The sequence below is a fragment of the Triticum aestivum genome, chromosome 3B, assembly GCF_018294505.1.
Source record: "Triticum aestivum cultivar Chinese Spring chromosome 3B, IWGSC CS RefSeq v2.1, whole genome shotgun sequence".
Lineage (NCBI taxonomy): Eukaryota > Viridiplantae > Streptophyta > Magnoliopsida > Poales > Poaceae > Triticum > Triticum aestivum.
The window spans coordinates 615683813-615692961 of record NC_057801.1 but is presented as its reverse complement, the minus strand read 5'-3'; the positions used below and the strand labels follow the sequence as shown (position 1 = coordinate 615692961).

Below are 9149 nucleotides of genomic sequence, written 5' to 3'. Positions count from 1 at the left end.
GAGGCGAAAGTCTGAAGACTGTTAATACCGCATTGTTGTCTTCGGCGGGGCATTGCTCTGCTTTATTTATAAAAAGATCCTCGCCGCTTTTTGCTACCTGCTGGAGTATCCAACATGCTCTAAGGCTATGTGTTGGCCTAGTATCCTTCATGCTATGAATTTTGCATGGCCCATTGAGTCATTCTTCCAATACGGTTCCACGTCCTGGAGTGGGCTTTGGCCTTTTGGGAGTTGGATCGGGTAACCTAGGAGAGTTTGCCCTTTTAGCTCGGAGGGAAGGTTTAGTGAGAGCTAGATTATCCCAAAAGTCTATTTGGGTTTTCCAGGTACTTTCCATCGCATAGTACTTCTGTACTATGGCTGCCAAGTTGGCAAAGTGTACTATGTCACGGCGACTTATAGCATTAAGGATCCCTTTGTTCGTGCAATTTTTGCAAAAAAGTGAGATTGCGTCCTCCTCGCGACAGTCCTTGACCTTGTTTATCAGAAGGAGTAATCTGGCCTAGTATCGATGTATTGTCTCTTGTGGCTCTTATCTGATGTGGGAGAGACGACTTAAGTCTGGGTGGGTGGGCTTAGTTGAATCTGGATTCTGATCCGATCTAGCGCCCAGGGGTAGAGGAGCTTCCGGGCTCGACAGCTCGGGCTCCGGGATGTTGCCCGATTTCTCCGGCCTGTTGCCCGATTCTAAGTTCGGGGTCTGGATTGTTTCCTCCCGCGAACGGGTATCCGGATCAGATAGCTCGGTGATCCGGACATTGTTTGTCCTCAGAATAGAGGGACGGTCCATATGTGGCTCTTCCACTACCGCTATGTCGTGGGTGACCGGTGGGGATTTAATATCCCTTTGGTCGGGTTTAAGCCTAATCCGGTCATAGTCTGTAGCGACTCCCAAAGCAGCGATGCGATCCAAGAGCTCATTAAGTGAAGAGAGCTCTATTGGATCCATCTGTTCGGCGAGTTCCGAATTGACGTGGAGGCTATTCGTGATGACCCGAGAGGTCATCGTCGGCACGACAGCCGATCGGGTGGCCATGACGAAGCCACCTAGTTGGAGAGTTTGGCCTACAGCCAGCGCCCCCCAGAGGTGATGTTGTCCTTGAGAACGAGACGGGCCGTCGTGCCTTGTAGCGACGACACAGAGGAACTCTCAATGAAAGCACCAATGTCGGTGTCAAAACCGGCGGACCTCGGGTAGGGGGTCCTGATCTGTGCATCTAAGGCTAATGGTAACAGGAGGCAAGGGACACAATGTTTTACCCAGGTTCGGGCCCTCTCGATGGAGGTAAAACCCTACTTCCTGCTTGATTGATCTTGATGATATGAGTATTACAAGAGTTGATCTACCATGAGATTGTAGAGGCTAAACCCTAGAAGCTAGCCTATGATGATTATGATTGTTGTGATCGTCCCTATACAGACCAAACCCTTCGATTTATATAGACACCGGAGGGGGCTAGGGTTTACACAGAGTCGGTTACAAAGAAGGAAATCTAATATCCGGATCGCCAAGCTTGTCTTCCACACAAAGGAGAGTCCCATCCAGACACGAGACAAAGTCTTGAGTCTTGTATCTTTATGGTCCATCAGTCCGGCCAAAGTATATAGTCAGGCTATCCGGATACCCCCTAATCCAGGACTCCCTCAGTATGTATATTCTAGTTTCATTTGCTTTTGGGGGATGAAAGACGATTGCCAGACTTCTTGTACAGTTTTTATAGGGCATGGTACCCCCCAAGGATCCTTATATCCAGGTTCGGGTGCCGGAGGACTTTGGTAAAGTATATCTTGGTGACCAATCTTAGGCGCACAGATGCAAAACAATTTATATCACAGGTTTGCTAGTTGTTATGCTGTATTTTCCCACTCTGAAATCTGAATATTTCCAGTGTGAATAATATTATGTTTAATTTTAATAAGGTCTCATGGAAGAATTTCTGGAGTAGGGATCACATATGATGTAAAATAGGTATTGCTCCTCAGTCCTCACTGTGATCTTGTTAGTTACTTAAACAACAGCGTGAACGTAATACGGTGACCATTGCTGGTAGCATGTCTTAGATATGAAAAGTCTTGATGCTTACTGAATACTTTTTTCACCTGACACATGACTTGTACTATTAGCTACCAACTTTGAAATTGTGCTATGCATTTTGACCTTATTTTTTAATCAATGTGTGTGAGCTGCAGATTTTAATTGCCACCCACAACATTTTCTTTATTACTGCAGTCTGGTGGAATATGCACTCTTTAGGTTTAGATCGAGACTATGTGAAAAAGGAAAGAACATATGCTATCTTCAGGTGGCTCTCTGTTCTTCGGCCATTAAATTCGTCACTGAATACTGAAATCCACTTCAATCCTAGCGTTTGATAAGGGTCAGTTATGCATATTTATGAGCACCGGTCTTAATCTTTTTTTAGATAAGCACGCTCTTGACTTGAATAATTATGTCTTATAGGAACTAGAGGCACACGAGTTGGGATGATCTGTATCACCTCCAGTAGCATCGGATTCATGGAATCAGTATAGCAGCTCTTGCGAGAGAGTTGTCTTTGGTGTTTATTTTCATGTTTAACTATTTGGATGTGTTCTTTGAATGCCTCTGATTGTCTGTGTATAGTGTATCTAAGCATTCTTCCTTTTCTTTATTATTAAGATGACTAAATTTTGGATATTCTTTCATACATTTGATATTTAATTGTGTTGTGTACTGTTATGTTGTTAGATCAGAAAGTGGGACTTTAAACCGTTTGGCCATGGCCATATAGTTAGCTGCTTGGAGTACATTAGATGCACATGTTCCTTTAGTTACATGATCCATGATGTATGACAACAGACCTCCCAATTGACTGGCGATGTTTAAATAGATATGACAAGATTCATATGATGTTTTCCTACAAATCTAACTATAAATCCTAGAAGTGAGTTTTTAGTAATTTGCTTATTAAATGATCGTGTTGTTGTTTAATTTTGCCTGATTTATTTCTGTGAAACATACATGATCGTCTATAGTTTCATTTGGCCTGAAACAAATTAAGTTGTATTCACTCCAAACCTGCGTATTTGTTAGCATATTTTTGTGTTTGTTTTGGTCGATGGTTAGACATGCTTTGCACCAATCATTTCGTTTTTACATGAAGATGTATGCAGTAAACATTGTGTTGCAATCTTAATTTTTCTATAGGGTGAACCTCTGGACCTCTTAAATTAGAAGTAATCATGAGCTGCAAGGCAAATTTTACAGATTTTATTTCAAATGCTTGTAGGTTTCATTTTCACAGAATTTGCCGCACACTCAGCCTAACACGGCGAGGTTGCACCTTAAGTACCATAGGTATTAAAGTACAGTTTAATCTCAGTTACTCGAAAGCTTAATTTGTTGTAAAGCTGATGCAAATGGAAGGAGGTCGTCCCTATCAACATCGGAAGCATGCTTGTGACTGAGGACAACGAGCCGACAGCCAGATGGCCTGCACTCAGCACCGTTACCGGAAGCACCATGTCCATAGTCAGGCCCATCAGGAAGCACATGGAGAACCATAACTTCTATACCAGTTGCGTTATATGAAAGCATATATATATATATATATATATATATATATATATATATATATATATATATATATATATATATATATATATAGTGAGTCTATTATGATAACATCCATTAAAACCTTATATTCTAATAACACCTACTTTTATTCTGCACACCGCCTAACCACACAGCCACCCGATCCGTGCTGACTAACGGAATAGAAAAAACTAGGCCTGCCTACTCCCCACGCACGCACGCACCCACCATCACCCCCCGGCCTCTCTTCCACCACACGCCACCCCTTTCTCCCCGCGCCCCGTCCACAGCCCGTGGCCACCACCTCCTACCACGCCGCCGGGCTGGCCACCTCCCACCACGCCACCGGACCAGCCACCTCCCACCGCGCGGCCGGCCACCCCCACCACGCAGCCGGCCACCACCTCCCACCGCGCCGTCGGGCCACCACCTCCAATCGCCGGCCACCGCCACCCCTGCCCACCGCAACCACCTCCCGGCGGCGGATCCTGGCTGGCAACCGCCCCAGCGCGCCTCCCCGTGGTGGATCTGGGCCCTGCGCCTCCATCGCCCACCGCATCCGGCCACCACCAGCCCCCAAGGCAGCTTCAACCACCCGATACGGCCCCTAGTGCGTCTTCAACCGCCGGATCCGGCCTCCACCAGCCCCCGGCGTGGCTTTCAACAACTGATCCGGCTGTTGACTCCCCGTGACCTCGTCTCCCTCGTCGCGCCCCTACCTTCGCCTCCCTCCTCCGACCCCAGGCCGGATCTGCCGCCAATCCGCGTTTCCCGTCGACCATTTCCTTTCCCACCGCCACCTCGACCTTTCCCTGGACGGGTCGTTGCAGGCACTGCCTACGGCCCGACATCGCGCGCATCCAGGGATGGGGTCAATTGCAGCTCGGCTGGCCCTCCATTGCAGTTCGGCTGGGTGCCCAGTGATGATTTTTTGTGTCTATCGGCATCAAACGATGCCCCGAGCTGGAGTTGAAGGTCAACGGCGGCAACGACGCACCGTGCAATTCAGAAAATGTTTGTTTCGCTCCTGTTTTTTTGCCTTGGGATGCAGTTCTCCATGCCCTCGCATGCTGTCAATGATGCAGTGCTATTGTTGACAGCTCTTTGTTAATTTTGGGTGCAGCTTGCATGCATCTATGGAGTTCAAACAACGCACAAGCGTGCGAGTGTGGTTCCAAAGGAACAGTCCACATCACCGACGGCAGCACCACCATGATGTCATGCGATTCGGTAGGTTGTGCCCTGCAGTTCGGCAATCGTGTCCTGGGTTCACACGTGCGTCGGTGCTGCTCGGAGATGCACGCCATGCGGATCGGTGTTTCGAGCGCGCGAGCGGGTCTGACACAACTTGCCGACGACGACCATGCAGGCTTCTCAGGTCATGGTCCAATGCGATGTTTTGCCTTTCGCCGGTACTCACTTCAGTGTTTGAGAAGAAAAAAATCGGTTGGCATTTAGCCTGTGCGTTTCTTTTGTGGTTCATGGCCTCCGCACGTTGTACTCATGCATGTAGTTGTTCAACCTGCGTGGGAGTGTGGTCGATGACTGTTCCATGTGATATGTATCTAATTTGTGTTCCTCATGTTCTTGTAAGGTTCACCTCTAGATGGCGTGCGGTCCAGGTCGCCGCTCGATGCAGTCCACCAGCGACGAGAGGCCAACAAGGGTTGTGAAGCAGTTCTTTAGGCGCGCGCGTGCAGCCCAGAAAATCCAGGGGTCCTGATTGCTTTCAGTTCACTCAGTAAAAAAGAAAAAGTGGCACCTGCAGCTCACTTTTATCAATTTTTGGTTTGTTGTAAGCGGCCCCGATTCGTTCCATGTGTCTTCTTTGCAGATCACTGTTTTGCTTTTTTTGCAGGCGACCCCGATTCATTCGATGCCAGCTGCCTGGTCGGAGCTCCTCCACCGTTCACCTCCTCCTCTGCATCCCCTGCAGTTCACTCCAGTGGTTAACGATGATGCATTGGCAGGGGGCAGATGCAGTGCGGCAGGGCAGTGCATGTAGTGCGGTAGCGCCGCACATGCAGTGCGGTGCTCACGGCCGTGCGTGGCCGCTACGGTTGGCCGCGCGAGCCACTCCCTGGGACTTGATTGCTTTCTTTCTTTTTTGGTTGAAGGGAAGTTCCACAAAATTTAGTTTGCAGCAGCATGGTTCGGCACAGAGTGCAATTCGGTGGCGCGGGCGGCGTTTTTGTCTTCTATTTGTATAGAAAAAAGTTTCATCTCTCTCGTCAGGCACAAGTAGCATATTTTATTTCGAATATGCAGTTCAGGAAAATGGTCTCTCCTGGTCTCTACCGACCTCCCAGGTTGCCATTGGCCATTTTGGCGACTTTGTAGGTGTAGTATGCCCCTGAGGTGTGATGTAGTGCAGCACGGCTAGTCCTCAATTGCTGTTCGGCTGGTGACAGTGTTGATTTTGTGTGTATGTTGTGTGTGTGTCTGTAAAAATAAACAAAATATATATATGTTTTGAAGCTCACTTTGTTTTCTTACTTGGTTCCACTATAAAGCTCCTCTGTGGTTCACTATATCAATGGAACACCTTGCAATGTGTTTGGTCATCGGATGTGGTTCATTTTTGTGAGTGACACTGTTCACTTGCGCACAACGTGGAAGTGCGAAAAAAATTGCGAAACAAAAAAAGGCAATGTTGTTCACTTGGATATATGTCGAAGTTCACTTCCCTCGTCTCTGCGGTCCACTCGCGTTGATAAAAAAAAGTCAAAAAAAGACAACACAAACTCGTGCGAGAAAATTTATGTATAAATAAAAGAAATCATGAAGTTCGCTTACCCGTTTGATGCAGTGCGATTTTCAGTTTAAAAGTTGTGCGGTTCTTTTACTTGTCTTCAAAAATTTACGTCCGACAAAAAAGAAATCATGCAGTCCAATAGTCCGTCTGATGCAGTGCGGTTTTCAGTCTAAAAGCAGTGCAGTTTTCTTCTTCGTCTTAAAAAATTTACGTCCCACCAAAAAGAAACCATTCAGTTCTCTTACCCATCTGATGCAGTGCGGTTTTTCGTTCGATGCACTGCTGTTTTTAGTCGGATGAAGTACGCACGTCGATTTGGATGTCGCGAAAAACAGAGTCTCCGCATTTTGGTAATATCGAAATTCATTTTAAACCGTAAAGAATTAGAGAGAGTGTTCTACATGAAAAAGTTGCGTCTCGTCGATATCTTTCCAACGGCGCATTGTTTGAATCATTCCAACCAGCGGTTTGCAAAAAAAATCGCGAAAAACGGCCGCTGCCACTCGTCATCCACCGCACAATTTTCAAAATTAACTTAACACTGTAAGGAATCTCAAGACTATTTCAACATATGAAAGTTGCGCCTCGTTTGTAGCTTTCCAACGGCGTATCACACGCCTCGTTTCGACAAACGGTTCAAAAACTGAAGCGAAAACAGTATAAAAAATTTGAAAAAATTTGAAAAACAGAATTCCGCGATATAGTAAATTTGAAACTGCTCTTAAACCGTAATGAATTGGAGAAAAATTTATATATAAAAAAGATGCGCCTCGACAATATCTATCCAACGGCATATCATTTGCTTCATTCCGACAAAACACGAAAAAATGCTCGCTGCCACTCGTCATCCGCCGCACCATTTTGAAAACTGCTCTTAAACCGCGAGGAATCTCGAAAAGTGTTCAACATGGCGAAGTTGCGCATAATCCATAGATTTTCAACGGTATATTACACGCCTTATTCCGATAAATGGTTAAAAAATAGAGCGAAAGCAGTATCGAAAAATAACGCGTGCAGTTTTTTCGACGAGAAGTTCACTCGTGTGAGTACTGCAGCACACTTGGTTCAAAGAATGACGTGCACTTGCGTTCATTGTGCAGTGCGGAAGTGGTGTGCAGAATAGTTATTCTACTAATATTAGCATAATAGACCTAATAGAGCAATGTATATATAGGTAAAATAACTGGGGCACCTAGGTGCCTGGGCACCTAGTTCAGATCCAACCCGCTAATGCATTTCCTACTTATAAATAATCACTACTATCCTTCCCAAAAGTTTGCTTTCCTTTTTTACGTGCATGCACTTTTATCCTTCACGGCCATTGATTATAGATTGATTGCCACATGATTTATTCTAGGTATTACAACCTATACCTACAAACGTATATACCCTATGATTTATTCTAGGTATTTTTAGATACCTACAAACATGCATACCCTACAATTTATTCCAAATAATTTGCATGACATATATACTTTATGATTTATTCTAGGTATTAAATACATAAAGACGTATATACCCTACAATTTATTCCAAATAATTTGCATGCACGCATATACTCTATGATTTATTTTAGGTATTATATACCTACAAACATAGTCCGATATATTTGTACGTGGATACTCAAGTTTATTGTGTATACTCAAAGATATTGCTGTAAATACCTCAATGTGAAATTTATTGGTACGTACACATAACTGTCACTACCTTTTTAAAGTGGATATATATACGTAACTAAATACCTCGACAGATGATATGTTACGTTCAAATAAATATTAACTAGGTTTTTCTTATACCCATAGCAACTATATGTACACCTCTGTTTAAAAGGCATGTCAGCAATACTACTAATTTGTACGAAAAAAATTAGACAATTTTGAATAACTTCCTCCTATGCATAAATTATTATAGATTTTTTCTAGTGTTTCACATGCACATACGTGACTAAATTAGGCAGTGTTTTTGTAGTACGTGCATGCTAATTAATACCTACCGCCAAATTAGAGCAAGTGGTCGCTAATTAACATGCGGTTAATGGAATTGATTAGTAAATTGCAATAAATGTCCAAAATTAATACCGCTAACGGGTATAACCGTTAGCGTCTATACCTAATACAACGCACACATCCTAAAGCAATCCTAAGGTAGACAAGCAAGGAGCCTGGGCACCTAGGTGTCCCAAATGGCCATATATATATATATATATATATATATATATATATATTCCTGTTTGTATCATATTTTTGGACAATTGGTTGATTATATTAGTGCAGATTCAGTGCTTTACAGAGCCACATACAAAGGTAGTTGCTTTTTGGTCTGTCATAGGTGATATGTACTGTTGCTACTCCTTTTATCATTGTAATCTAAGAGTTACTTAATTTGTAATCTAGGGTAGTTAGTGACTTTGCTGGGATCAAATGTACATTCTAGGAATTTCTTGCATACCATTTAATGGCTATTTGTTGATGGCACATACATGTAGGTATTGCTAAACAGATGCATGGCTCTTCAAATAGGAAGATTTACAATTGTTAGTATTGTGGGCTACCTGGTCTTTAAAAAATGTATATTCATGGCCAACTCAGTTTCAGTGGCTTATTCTTAAATTTATGCTCATTGCCATACATTTTGTTCCCTCACATTTGTGTCCAGATGGTCTTTAATTATTTTTTTGTTATGGTGTGCAATGATTAAATAAATGTGTGTACCTATCATTTGGAATAGTCATCTTTTGTTTTCACCACTTCATAATATCAAATTGATGAAGCTGAAGTAGCCCAGTTTGTAGGAGAACATGGCCCAGTTTGGCCCTGAACA

The 9149-nt window shown here is 43.9% G+C and overlaps 1 long non-coding RNA gene across 1 annotated transcript; it reads left to right on the top strand.

The window, feature by feature from the left end:
* The first annotated feature begins 3764 nt into the window (after window positions 1-3764).
* LOC123071278 (uncharacterized) lies at window positions 3765-6056 on the top strand. The gene is made up of 2 exons (XR_006434222.1): window positions 3765-4588; window positions 4698-6056. It is a non-coding gene; the product is annotated as an uncharacterized lncRNA (long non-coding RNA).
* The last annotated feature ends 3093 nt before the right edge of the window (window positions 6057-9149 follow it).